This window comes from Rattus norvegicus, chromosome 9 (assembly GCF_021556685.1).
Source record: "Rattus norvegicus strain SHRSP/BbbUtx chromosome 9, alternate assembly SHRSP_T2T, whole genome shotgun sequence".
Lineage (NCBI taxonomy): Eukaryota > Metazoa > Chordata > Mammalia > Rodentia > Muridae > Rattus > Rattus norvegicus.
In genome coordinates, this window is record NC_141542.1 from 99,960,189 (window position 1) to 99,971,598 (window position 11,410).

The window sequence follows — 11,410 nt, forward strand, 5'->3', positions numbered from 1 at the left end:
GAGAAAGGACTGAAGGACTTGAAGGGGTTTGCAACCCCATAAGAACAACAATACCAACCAACCGGAGCTCCCAGGGACTAACCACTATCCAAAGAGTACACATGGACAGACCCATGGCTCCAGTTGCATATGTAGCAGAGGATGGCCTTGTCGGGCATCAGTGGGAGAAGCCCTTGGTCTTGTCAAGGCTTGATACCTCAGTGTGGGGAAAAGTCATGGCAGGGAGGCAGGGAGGGGTGGGTGTGGAAACCCCCTTATAAAAGCAGGAGAAGGGGGGATGTGATGGGAATTTATGGACAGGAAACCAGGTAAGGGGATAAAATTTGAAATGTAAATGAAACATATCCAATTAAAACAAAATTCTATCATGAAAGCCTGACTGTGGTGGTACATGCCTTTAATCCCAGCACTGGTGAGGCAGAGACAGGAGGATCTCTGATTTAAATCCAGCCTGGTCTACAGAGTAAGGTCCAGGTCAGCCAGAGATACAGAGAGAAAACCTGTCTCAAAAAACAAAAACAAAACAAAAACCAACCCAGATAGATAGATATGGATAGATAGATAGATAGATAGATAGATAGATAGATAGATAGATACTCTATCATGAAGTGGAGAGGGCATTCTGAGGCCTCATCTCTTGCTAAGGAGCTACTGATAATTGATGGCTACTGGGGAAGAGATTGTCACAGTTCTTTGGGAATGTAAGTAATAGGGTGCATGTTCCATTGGATGGCTCTATAATTAAGGGCAACACTGATTTTTGACTCTGGATTAAAAAACAAATAAAAATACAAATAAATATTAACAAAATTAGTTTATATTTTATAAAAGAAAGTCACTGGTCTGAGTTTGGGGACACACATCTTTAAATTTCAGCACCCAGGAGGAAGAGATAGGTTTACATCTGTGACTCTGTGAGTTTGGGACCAGACTGGAAGTTGAGAATTCCAGGCCAATTAGGGCTCTATATTGAGACCCTATCTCACTAACAACACAAACAAACAAAAACCAGAAGCATGAAACTGGGAGAGGATGTGATGTGGCAGTCCTGAAGGGAGTTTGGGGCAGTATAGGACATGATCAAGATATATTGTATATGCAATATTCAATGACTAAATTAAAACCATCTCAAAAAATTAAAATATGTCTGCACTGAGCTGTAAATTCATGAGGAAACGTTCACTTATGTTTGCTACGTCTTTAGTGCTGAAAACATATTTGGTAAAAAGAATCATTGAATGAATAGTTGTAGTTGTAGCTATTGGGATAACTTGGTGGTGAGCTTCGAGCTACTGAGATGAAGACTTATCTGAGTTAGAATTATAAGCTTGTAAGTCAGTTCAAGAAAAAACCCATTACAAAAAAAAGAGTAGATGAGCAGAATCTCAAGGACTTTTCTTATTCTTCATTCTCTAGTTGTGCAATTAAATATGAATCTAGTCTCTTTGAAGTAAGTCAGAAGACTAGGCAGGTATTAGTTCAATATATATATAATATATATTATATATATATACACAGAGAGGGGGGAGGGAGAAAAGGAGAGAGGAGAGAGAGAAAGAGAGAGAGAGAGAGAGAGAGAGAGAGAGAGAGAGAGAGAGAGAGAGAGAGAGTCAGACAGGTCAGAGAGTCAGAGTCAGATTACCCATAGGGCCCTACTCTAAAAATATAAAACCTTATGGGCAAGGTGTTGGTCAGAAATTAAATTTTTTCTTTAATAAAATGAGTGAATACAGATAGATAGTTTGAGTGCTAAGTTTGAGATGACCCATGTATGACAAGTGATGCTACCAAGTGCTCCCATTTGAGGAACAAACCTTAGTTATCCCGATCCTGAGAATACTCATGTAACAGTGTGTCTGCTTATATCAAAGGATTAGATTTCTTTGGGTTCTATAATCTCTTTAGCCAATTGGTTGTGCATTGTAGTATACCCCAATATGGTTTAAAGCTAATATGAAAATAATACTTTCTGGAATGAAAGATCCAGTGGGAGGGCATTTGCTATCATCTTGGCATTCACAACAGTATCCCACACTTGGTAGGCTCTTCATAAGTATTTGAGGATGATGCAAACAGAAAAATAATAATACTTCAGACAATACCAGGACTGGAAGCTATTCTGATGAAGTACTCTACAGAAGGTTCCCAATCTCTAAACATAGTTGTGGGACATGGGAAGAAGGAATGATAAGAAGAAAGCTTATCGGTCTTTCTACAGAGAACATGTGGAAGACAACCAAGACTCCCCCATGGTGCTCCCCAGAGATTTTCTACAGAGAATAGCCTGTGGCTTCCGAAGACAGAAGAACTTAGGCAGCATAAATCATATCTTGTCTGTGGTCAAGTAACCAAGAAAACATGTTTTTGTCAACTGCTTAAGATGTCCTATTCAGTGTCTGTAACTGTTCCAGAAAATAAGAAACTGAGTAAAACTCAAAATAGTTGTGTTAAATTTCCGAGAGATTTGTGAACAGTATACCTATCACTTCAAATAGGGCACCGATGGCAAACTGAAGCACTAACTTCATTCAAGTGCAGGTTCGAGAACTGGTAGGTTTACTGAGGTGACTTACAAGCTTCTGGTGAGTGGATACTTACGAGAACAAGCAAAACTCAAAGATGAAAAGAAAACCTAGCCCAGGTGACAACTTGTGAAAGCTCTGTCCCTGGCCCTTTCTGCACAACTTGCAGGCAGCAAGGCTGGTCGGAGATTCTTCTCTCAAAGCAATTGTTATCGCTTCTCTAACATGCGGAGAGGAGAGTCTCTGTACATTTTAGAAGCTTCCTGAGTCTTCCGTGGTTTGTTTCCTGAGACGTGTGTGTGCTTCATTACTCCCTGGGTCTTATGAGCCTGCCTGCTTCCTCCAGCAGGGAAGGATTCAATTTAAAGTATATAGCTACATAACATAGAAAGTATTATAACGTTCTCCTGAGCCAAAGCAAAGCGCTCAACTGTCAAGATCACTACATGGTGTCTTAAAATTCTTAATGAAATATGGATATAAGTAAACTAAAAAGCAAAATTCCCAGATTTTTTTATTACACACAGCTACAATATTTGTGTGTGTTTATAACATTAGCTTACTTGTGGTGGAAAAAATCAAATTTACCATGTTAAAATATTTTCAGACAATAAGCAAGTGTCATCATTAGTAGATTGAGTATTGAGACATCCAGACCATATCAAGATTACCAAATAAACTTGAGGTTCAAAATACCTCTGGTTTCATTATGAAATGTACATGTACATTATACTGAGAAAGACAGAGAGACAGAGAGACAGAGAGAGAGACAGAGAGAGACAGAGATAGAGAGACAGAGACAGAGAGATGCAGAAATGGAAATAAAAGTGAAGACAGAATATGCTGCTTGCTATTTAAGTGTTCATGGAAGTTAAATGTCTCATTAACATGACATAAGAGCAGACACAAATCAACCCTAGACACATGTTAGATTCTATGAAGTTCAGCATGTTTCTTATTATTAGAGAGAACAGGATGTGTTTTTCTTTGAAATATCCTTGCATCATTTTCTACTAGAACTTCAAATTTTCCCCTAAGCATTTTTTCACAGGATGTTCTTGTAGTCTTTGTTAGTGCAGATGCCCTTGGGAGAATAGCAGTGGACTACAGGGGTACATACTCATTACAGTCTTATCGGAAGAGAACAAGGGATGCTAGGATTAATTGAAAATGGTTTTTCTTTCTTCCAGGTTTCATAATTGAAAAAAATTTGAAATGATGTGTCAGTCATGTTGCTTCAAGAATAAAACTCATAAGGATAATACCAAAGATCCTGTAATTGTGGCATCACAATACTCTATTTAATTTCTTTTAACAAATATGTAAGTAGAAAAGCAAACACTGAACCATTCAGGGATAAGGAAAGGTTTATGTGTGCATCCTTGTGGAGGATAACCAGTTGAACCTTGGTAAACCATTCAAGTAACAGTTAAGATAGAAAGATTCGTGTATCACAGAATTCTTGTAATTCTGACATTACCACTTACCAAATGTGTGATGTTAGTTAAATTTCCTACTATGTTCTAATCTTTGTTTCTCATCCAAAAATGCAGAAAGTAGTACTAGAATCCCATCAAATTGGTCAGGATTCACGTACAGATGATTAGGAAAACATTCACTAGATTAGAAAGCTAATGTTAAAAAATCATTGCTCTTATAAACAGTCATAAATCATGTGCACAGAGGTGAGAAGTAAAATCCCACATTTTAAAATTGCATTTATCTTCCCTAGTGAATTCCCACTGTACAGAGTGACACAGAGATTAATCTTCTGGGTCATTTCTAGATGAACTCCGGCCTTTCTTACTTATTTCCAATTTAAAGTCATAGCATGATTTTCTGCTCTTCTTTCTCGCGACAAGCCACAGTCACACTGCTTGCTTTTCTCAGGAAACTCAAACAAGACAATGTCCTTGCTACCTCTCTGTGCTCACAATAACCAAAATTCATTTCCATTCATTCCATTGTTTTCAAGCCATGCTTTCACTGCGTGGTCCAGTTGATCTCAAAACTCAGCCTCTCGGGTGCTGGAATTACGAACAGTTTATCAGAATAGATTTAAATTTGTATCTTCTTAGACTGTTCATGAAATTTGGTATTTTCCATTGAGAATTCATACCTCTAATTTTTTTGGCAGGGGACAGTACATTTCCCACTAAAGATGATTGGACTTTTATCCAGTGAAGCTGTTAAACTTAATCATGTGTCTCTGTGCTTGTGTTTGTTATTATTCATCTTGCTTTGTTTTTTTTTTTCCCCAATTTGGCCACTTTTATTCTCTGAAAGGTTTCTTTCTTTATTAAATGTTTTATATTATTATTATTATTATCAGCTTGAGGTGTGGTAGAATCAAACTTCATACTTCATACATGAAAAGTCAGTGTTCCACCACTGTTCTACACGTTCAGTTATCCCCTAATATTTCACTGCAAGAACTAACCAAAACTAAAGGATATGAAAAAGTTCCATAGACACCCACTCTTTTGTCTGTTAGTGAGTGCAATCAAACAGAATTGTGAAGGAAGGAACCCTGCATGGGTAGATTAGGCCAATGAAAGACACTATAAAGTAAACAGCGTAAGACATTCCAAGAAAAAAATGTATTTCAGAAGGATATAATGTTCCCGTGAGATTAATGACTCATTTTAACATGGATCACATGTACAAAACAAGGTACGAAATGTCACACACATTCTGAATTTTGCATTATGGAAAGAGTTAGGGAAACAGTGCAATATATTGGACAGCATTAGTATCATAATAGATTTATCTACGATGGTTTTAGTGAATGGTTCTTGGGTATGTATTTCTATTTATATCTCTTTCTTGATTTGAAGAATAGTATACATGGAAAGACTATATAAGTCATCCTGCCCATTTTTTATAAATTTTTTATAAATGTATATTTTTATAAATGTATAATTTTATAAATGTATATTTTTTAAAAAAATGTTAAGGAAGAAAACTATGCTTTAGAATCACACTTTTTCCCTCAAGGAACAGGGGCTAGAAAGATTGTTAGAGCCTGTGATAGTGACTGTCAATAGTAAATGATGAATTCTGGACATAGGATCACTGTATACCTGAACTCATAGGATATGTAACTGCCATGTAAGAGACATGCACAAAATCAACCTAATCAAAATCCCAGGAAGATGGTGGAAAGCCTCATCGTGTTCTATCATTATCTGAGACATATTGACAACTGAAGGTTGCCAGGGGAAGAAGAGTTCCTTTTCTTCAGGGATGTGGCCCCCCAGAGGCTGGCCTTGCCCAGACTGGAATCCTATACCTGTGGACATACAGGAAGCTACAAATGGACTCAATGTTTCTTTCAAATGTCTATGGAGTTGGGAGTGGGGTATATGGGTGCAATAGGGGAAGACTTGGAGGCAAGAGGCTGGCAAGAGGCATTGGTCAAAATTCATTATATGAATATATAAATTTTTCACTTAAAAATTAATTGAAAAACTAAACTTGACAATTCCCCACACTACTGTTAGCAAAAACTAAGACGATTTAGCTTTGTCCTTATGCATCTCCAGTAGACTTGTGGAATACACGATCTCCTGTAAGTTAAGTTGAAATTGATGTTTAAATTTAGAGAGGAATGGAAGGGTGGGGCAGTGGAGGTAGTGGAGAGAGAACTAATAGTAAGGGTGCTCTAAATAGCCATATGAAAACATATTTGTTGTTATTTTATATTATTTTATTTTTCTACATTTTTTAGATTATACCTTAGTTATATTTCTCCCTTCTCTTTCCTCCCTCCAAAGTTCCCATATACCACTCCCATTCTCCTTCAAATCTATGGTATTTTTTCACTGTTATTACAGACACACACACACACACACACACACACACACACACACACACAGAGGCAAACATACACTATATATATTATATATAATATATAACCAGAACTATAAAAATTATAAAATACTTGATTCAATATGTGAACTTAAAGATAGATTTTATTCTGTATGTGCTGTATGTGCAATCACAGGACAGAAGGACAATACAAACAATCCAACCAGAAACAATGATATATATATATATATATATATATATATATATATATATATATATATATATATATATCAGTTTCCCATGAACAATCAGAGTTACAGAATAAAAAGAGAAAAAGAAAAGTAGAAAAGCAATATTTGAAGAGATAGTGCCTAGGGATTGTATGAAATTGACAACATATATCAAAACACAGAGCCAGCGAAATAAATAGGAAGACAGTTATCCTAACCATATTATATGTGAGCTGCTGAAAACTGGAGATAAAAGAAACACATTTAAGCCAGCTGCTACAATAAGGAAATGTACTCAGTGGAACAGAAAAAAATGTTCCTCCTGAGAAACAATAGAACCAACAAAACAATGGAAACAAAGCTTTAATTTGCTGTAAAAGAAATAGGCACCTAGAATACTATAGCCCAAGAAATTATCCCCTAAAGCTGAAAGTAAAGGAAATAATATTTCTGTAAAGATGTGAAATAGCTTATCTGTATGTGATGTGTTCTGCAGCAAGTGCTACATCAAATTCTTTCATCTGCAAAGAAATGTTTCTAGAAGCCTATTTGTCAAAGAAAAAAATAAGGAGCCAATGACAATAAGATATACACATGGAAGTCTAAAATCTATTTGAATAATTTCTTTTTTTTTATTAGCTTGAGTATTTCTTATATACATTTCAAGTGTTATTCCCTTTCCCGGTTTCCGGGCAAACATCCCCCTCCCCCCTCCCCTTCCTTATGGGTGTTCCCCTCCCAACCCTCCCCCCATTGCCGCCCTCCCCCCATAGTCTAGTTCACTGGGGGTTCAGTCTTAGCAGGACCCAGGGCTTCCCCTTCCACTGGTGCTCTTACTAGGATATTCATTGCTACCTATGGGGTCAGAGTCCAGGGTCAATCCATGTATAGTCTTTAGGTAGTGGCTTAGTCCCTGGAAGCTCTGGTTGCTTGACATTGTTGTACTTTTGGGGTCTCGAGCCCCTTCAAGCTCTTCCAGTTCTTTCTCTGATTCCTTCAACGGGGGACCTATTCTCAGTTCAGTGGTTTGCTGCTGGCATTCGCCTCTGTATTTGCTGTATTCTGGCTGTGTCTCTCAGGAGCGATCTACATCCGGCTCCTGTCGGTCTGCACTTCTTTGCTTCATCCATCTTGTCTAATTGGGTTGCTGTATATGTATGGGCCACATGTGGGGCAGGCTCTGAATGGGTGTTCCTTCAGTCTCTGTTTTAATCTTTGCCTCTCCCTTCCCTGCCAAGGGTATTCTTTTTCCTCATTTAAAGAAGGAGTGAAGCATTCACATTTTGATCATCCGTCTTGAGTTTCGTTTGTTCTAGGGATCTAGGGTAATTCAAGCATTTGGGCTAATAGCCACTTATCAATGAGTGCATACCATGTATGTCTTTCTGTGATTGGGTTAGCTCACTCAGGATGATATTTTCCAGTTCCAACCATTTGCCTACGAATTTCATAAACTTGGTGTTTTTGATAGCTGAGTAATATTCCATTGTGTAGATGTACCACATTTTCTGTATCCATTCCTCTGTTGAAAGGCATCTGGGTTCTTTCCAGTTTCTGGCTATTATAAATAAGGCTGCGATGAACATAGTGGAGCACGTGTCTCTTTTATATGTTGAGACATCTTTTGGGTATATGCCCAAGAGAGGTATAGCTGGATCCTCAGGCAGTTCAATGTCCAATTTTCTGAGGAACCTCCAGACTGATTTCCAGAATGGTTTTACCAGTCTGCAATCCCACCAACAATGGAGGAGTGTTCCTCTTTCTCCACATCCTCACCAGCATCTGCTGTTACCTGAGTTTTTAATCTTAGCCATTCTCACTGGTCTGAGGTGAAATCTCAGGGTTGTTTTGATTTGCATTTCCCTTATGACTAAAGATGTTGAACATTTCTTTAGGTGTTTCTCAGCCATTCGGCATTCCTCAGCTGTGAATTCTTTGTTTAGCTCTGAACCCCATTTTTTAATAGGGTTATTTGTTTCCCTGCGGTCTAACTTCTTGAGTTCTTTGTATATTTTGGATATAAGGCCTCTATCTGTTGTAGGATTGGTAAAGATCTTTTCCCAATCTGTTGGTTGCCGTTTTGTCCTAACCACAGTGTCCTTTGCCTTACAGAAGCTTTGCAGTTTTATGAGATCCCATTTGTCGATTCTTGATCTTAGAGCATAAGCCATTGGTGTTTTGTTCAGGAAATTTTTTCCAGTGCCCATGTGTTCCAGATGCTTCCCTAGTTTTTCTTCTATTAGTTTGAGTGTGTCTGGTTTGATGTGGAGGTCCTTGATCCACTTGGACTTAAGCTTTGTACAGGGTGATAAGGATGGATCGATCTGCATTCTTCTACATGTTGACCTCCAGTTGAACCAGCACCATTTCCTGAAAATGCTATCTTTTTTCCATTGGATGGTTTTGGCTCCTTTGTCAAAAATCAAGTGACCATAGGTGTGTGGGTTCATTTCTGGGTCTTCAATTCTATTCCATTGGTCTATCTGTCTGTCTCTGTACCAATACCATGCAGTTTTTATCACTATTGCTCTGTAATACTGCTTGAGTTCAGGGATAGTGATTCCCCCTGAACTCCTTTTATTGTTGAGGATAGCTTTAGCTATCCTGGGTTTTTTGTTATTCCAGATGAATTTGCAAATTGTTCTGTCTAACTCTTTGAAGAATTGGATTGGTATTTTGATGGGGATTGCATTGAATCTGTAGATTGCTTTTGGTAAAATGGCCATTTTTACTATATTAATCCTGCCAATCCATGAGCATGGGAGATCTTTCCATCTTCTGAGGTCTTCTTCAATTTCTTTCCTCAGTGTCTTGAAGTTCTTATTGTACAGATCTTTTACTTGCTTGGTTAAAGTCACACCGAGGTACTTTATATTATATGGGTCTATTATGAAGGGTGTCGTTTCCCTAATTTCTTTCTCGGCTTGTTTCTCTTTTGTATAGAGGAAGGCAACTGATTTATTTGAGTTAATTTTATACCCAGCCACTTTGCTGAAGTTGTTTATCAGCTTTAGTAGTTCTCTGGTGGAACTTTTGGGATCACTTAAATATATTATCATGTCATCTGCAAATAGTGATATTTTGACCTCTTCTTTTCCGATCTGTATCCCCTTGATCTCCTTTTGTTGTCTGATTGCTCTGGCTAGAACTTCAAGAACTATATTGAATAAGTAGGGAGAGAGTGGGCAGCCTTGTCTAGTCCCTGATTTTAGTGGGATTGCTTCAAGTTTCTCTCCATTTAGTTTAATGTTAGCAACTGGTTTGCTGTATATGGCTTTTACTATGTTTAGGTATGGGCCTTGAATTCCTATTCTTTCCAGGACTTTTATCATGAAGGGGTGTTGAATTTTGTCAAATGCTTTCTCAGCATCTAATGAAATGATCATGTGGTTCTGTTCTTTCAGTTTGTTTATATAATGGATCACGTTGATGGTTTTCCGTATATTAAACCATCCCTGCATGCCTGGGATGAAGCCTACTTGATCATGGTGGATGATTGTTTTGATGTGCTCTTGAATTCGGTTTGCCAGAATTTTATTGAGTATTTTTGCGTTGATATTCATAAGGGAAATTGGTCTGAAGTTCTCTTTCTTTGTTGGGTCTTTGTGTGGTTTAGGTATAAGAGTAATTGTGGCTTCGTAGAAGGAATTCGGTAGTGCTCCATCTGTTTCAATTTTGTGGAATAGTTTGGATAATATTGGTATGAGGTCTTCTATGAAGGTCTGATAGAATTCTGCACTAAACCTGTCTGGACCTGGGCTCTTTTTGGTTGGGAGACCTTTAATGACTGCTTCTATTTCCTTAGGAGTTATGGGGTTGTTTAACTGGTTTATCTGTTCCTGATTTAACTTCGATACCTGGTATCTGTCTAGGTAATTGTCCATTTCCTGAAGATTTTCAAGTTTTGTTGAATATAGGTTTTTATAGTAAGATCTGATGATTTTTTGAATTTCCTCTGAATCTGTAGTTATGTCTCCCTTTTCATTTCTGATTTTGTTAATTTGGACGCACTCTCTGTGTCCTCTCGTTAGTCTGGCTAAGGGTTTATCTATCTTGTTGATTTTCTCAAAGAACCAACTTTTGGTTCTGTTGATTCTTTCTATGGTCCTTTTTGTTTCTACTTGGTTGATTTCAGCTCTGAGTTTGATTATTTCCTGCCTTCTACTCCTCCTGGGTGTATTTGCTTCTTTTTGTTCTAGAACTTTTAGGTGTGCTGTCAAGCTGCTGACATATGCTCTTTCCTGTTTCTTTCTGCAGGCACTCAGCGCTATGAGTTTTCCTCTTAGCACAGCTTTCGTTGTGTCCCATGAGTTTGGGTATGTTGTACCTTCATTTTCATTAAATTCTAAAAAGTTTTTAATTTCTTTCTTTATTTCTTCCTTGACCAGGTTATCATTGAGTAGAGCATTGTTCAATTTCCACGTATATGTGGGCATTCTTCCCTTATTGTTATTGAAGACCAGTTTTAGGCCGTGGTGGTCCGATAGCACGCATGGGATTATTTCTATCTTTCTGTACCTGTTGAGGCCCGTTTTTTGACCAATTATATGGTCAATTTTGGAGAAAGTACCATGAGGAGCTGAGAAGAAGGTATATCCTTTTGCTTTAGGATAGAATGTTCTATAAATATCCGTTAAGTCCATTTGGCTCATGACTTCTCTTAGTCTGTCGACATCACTGTTTAATTTCTGTTTCCATGATCTGTCCATTGATGAGAGTGGGGTGTTGAAATCTCCCACTATTATTGTGTGAGGTGCAATGTGTGTTTTGAGCTTTAGTAAGGTTTCTTTTACGTATGTAGGTGCCCTTGTATTTGGGGCATAGATATTTAGGATTGAGAGTTCATCT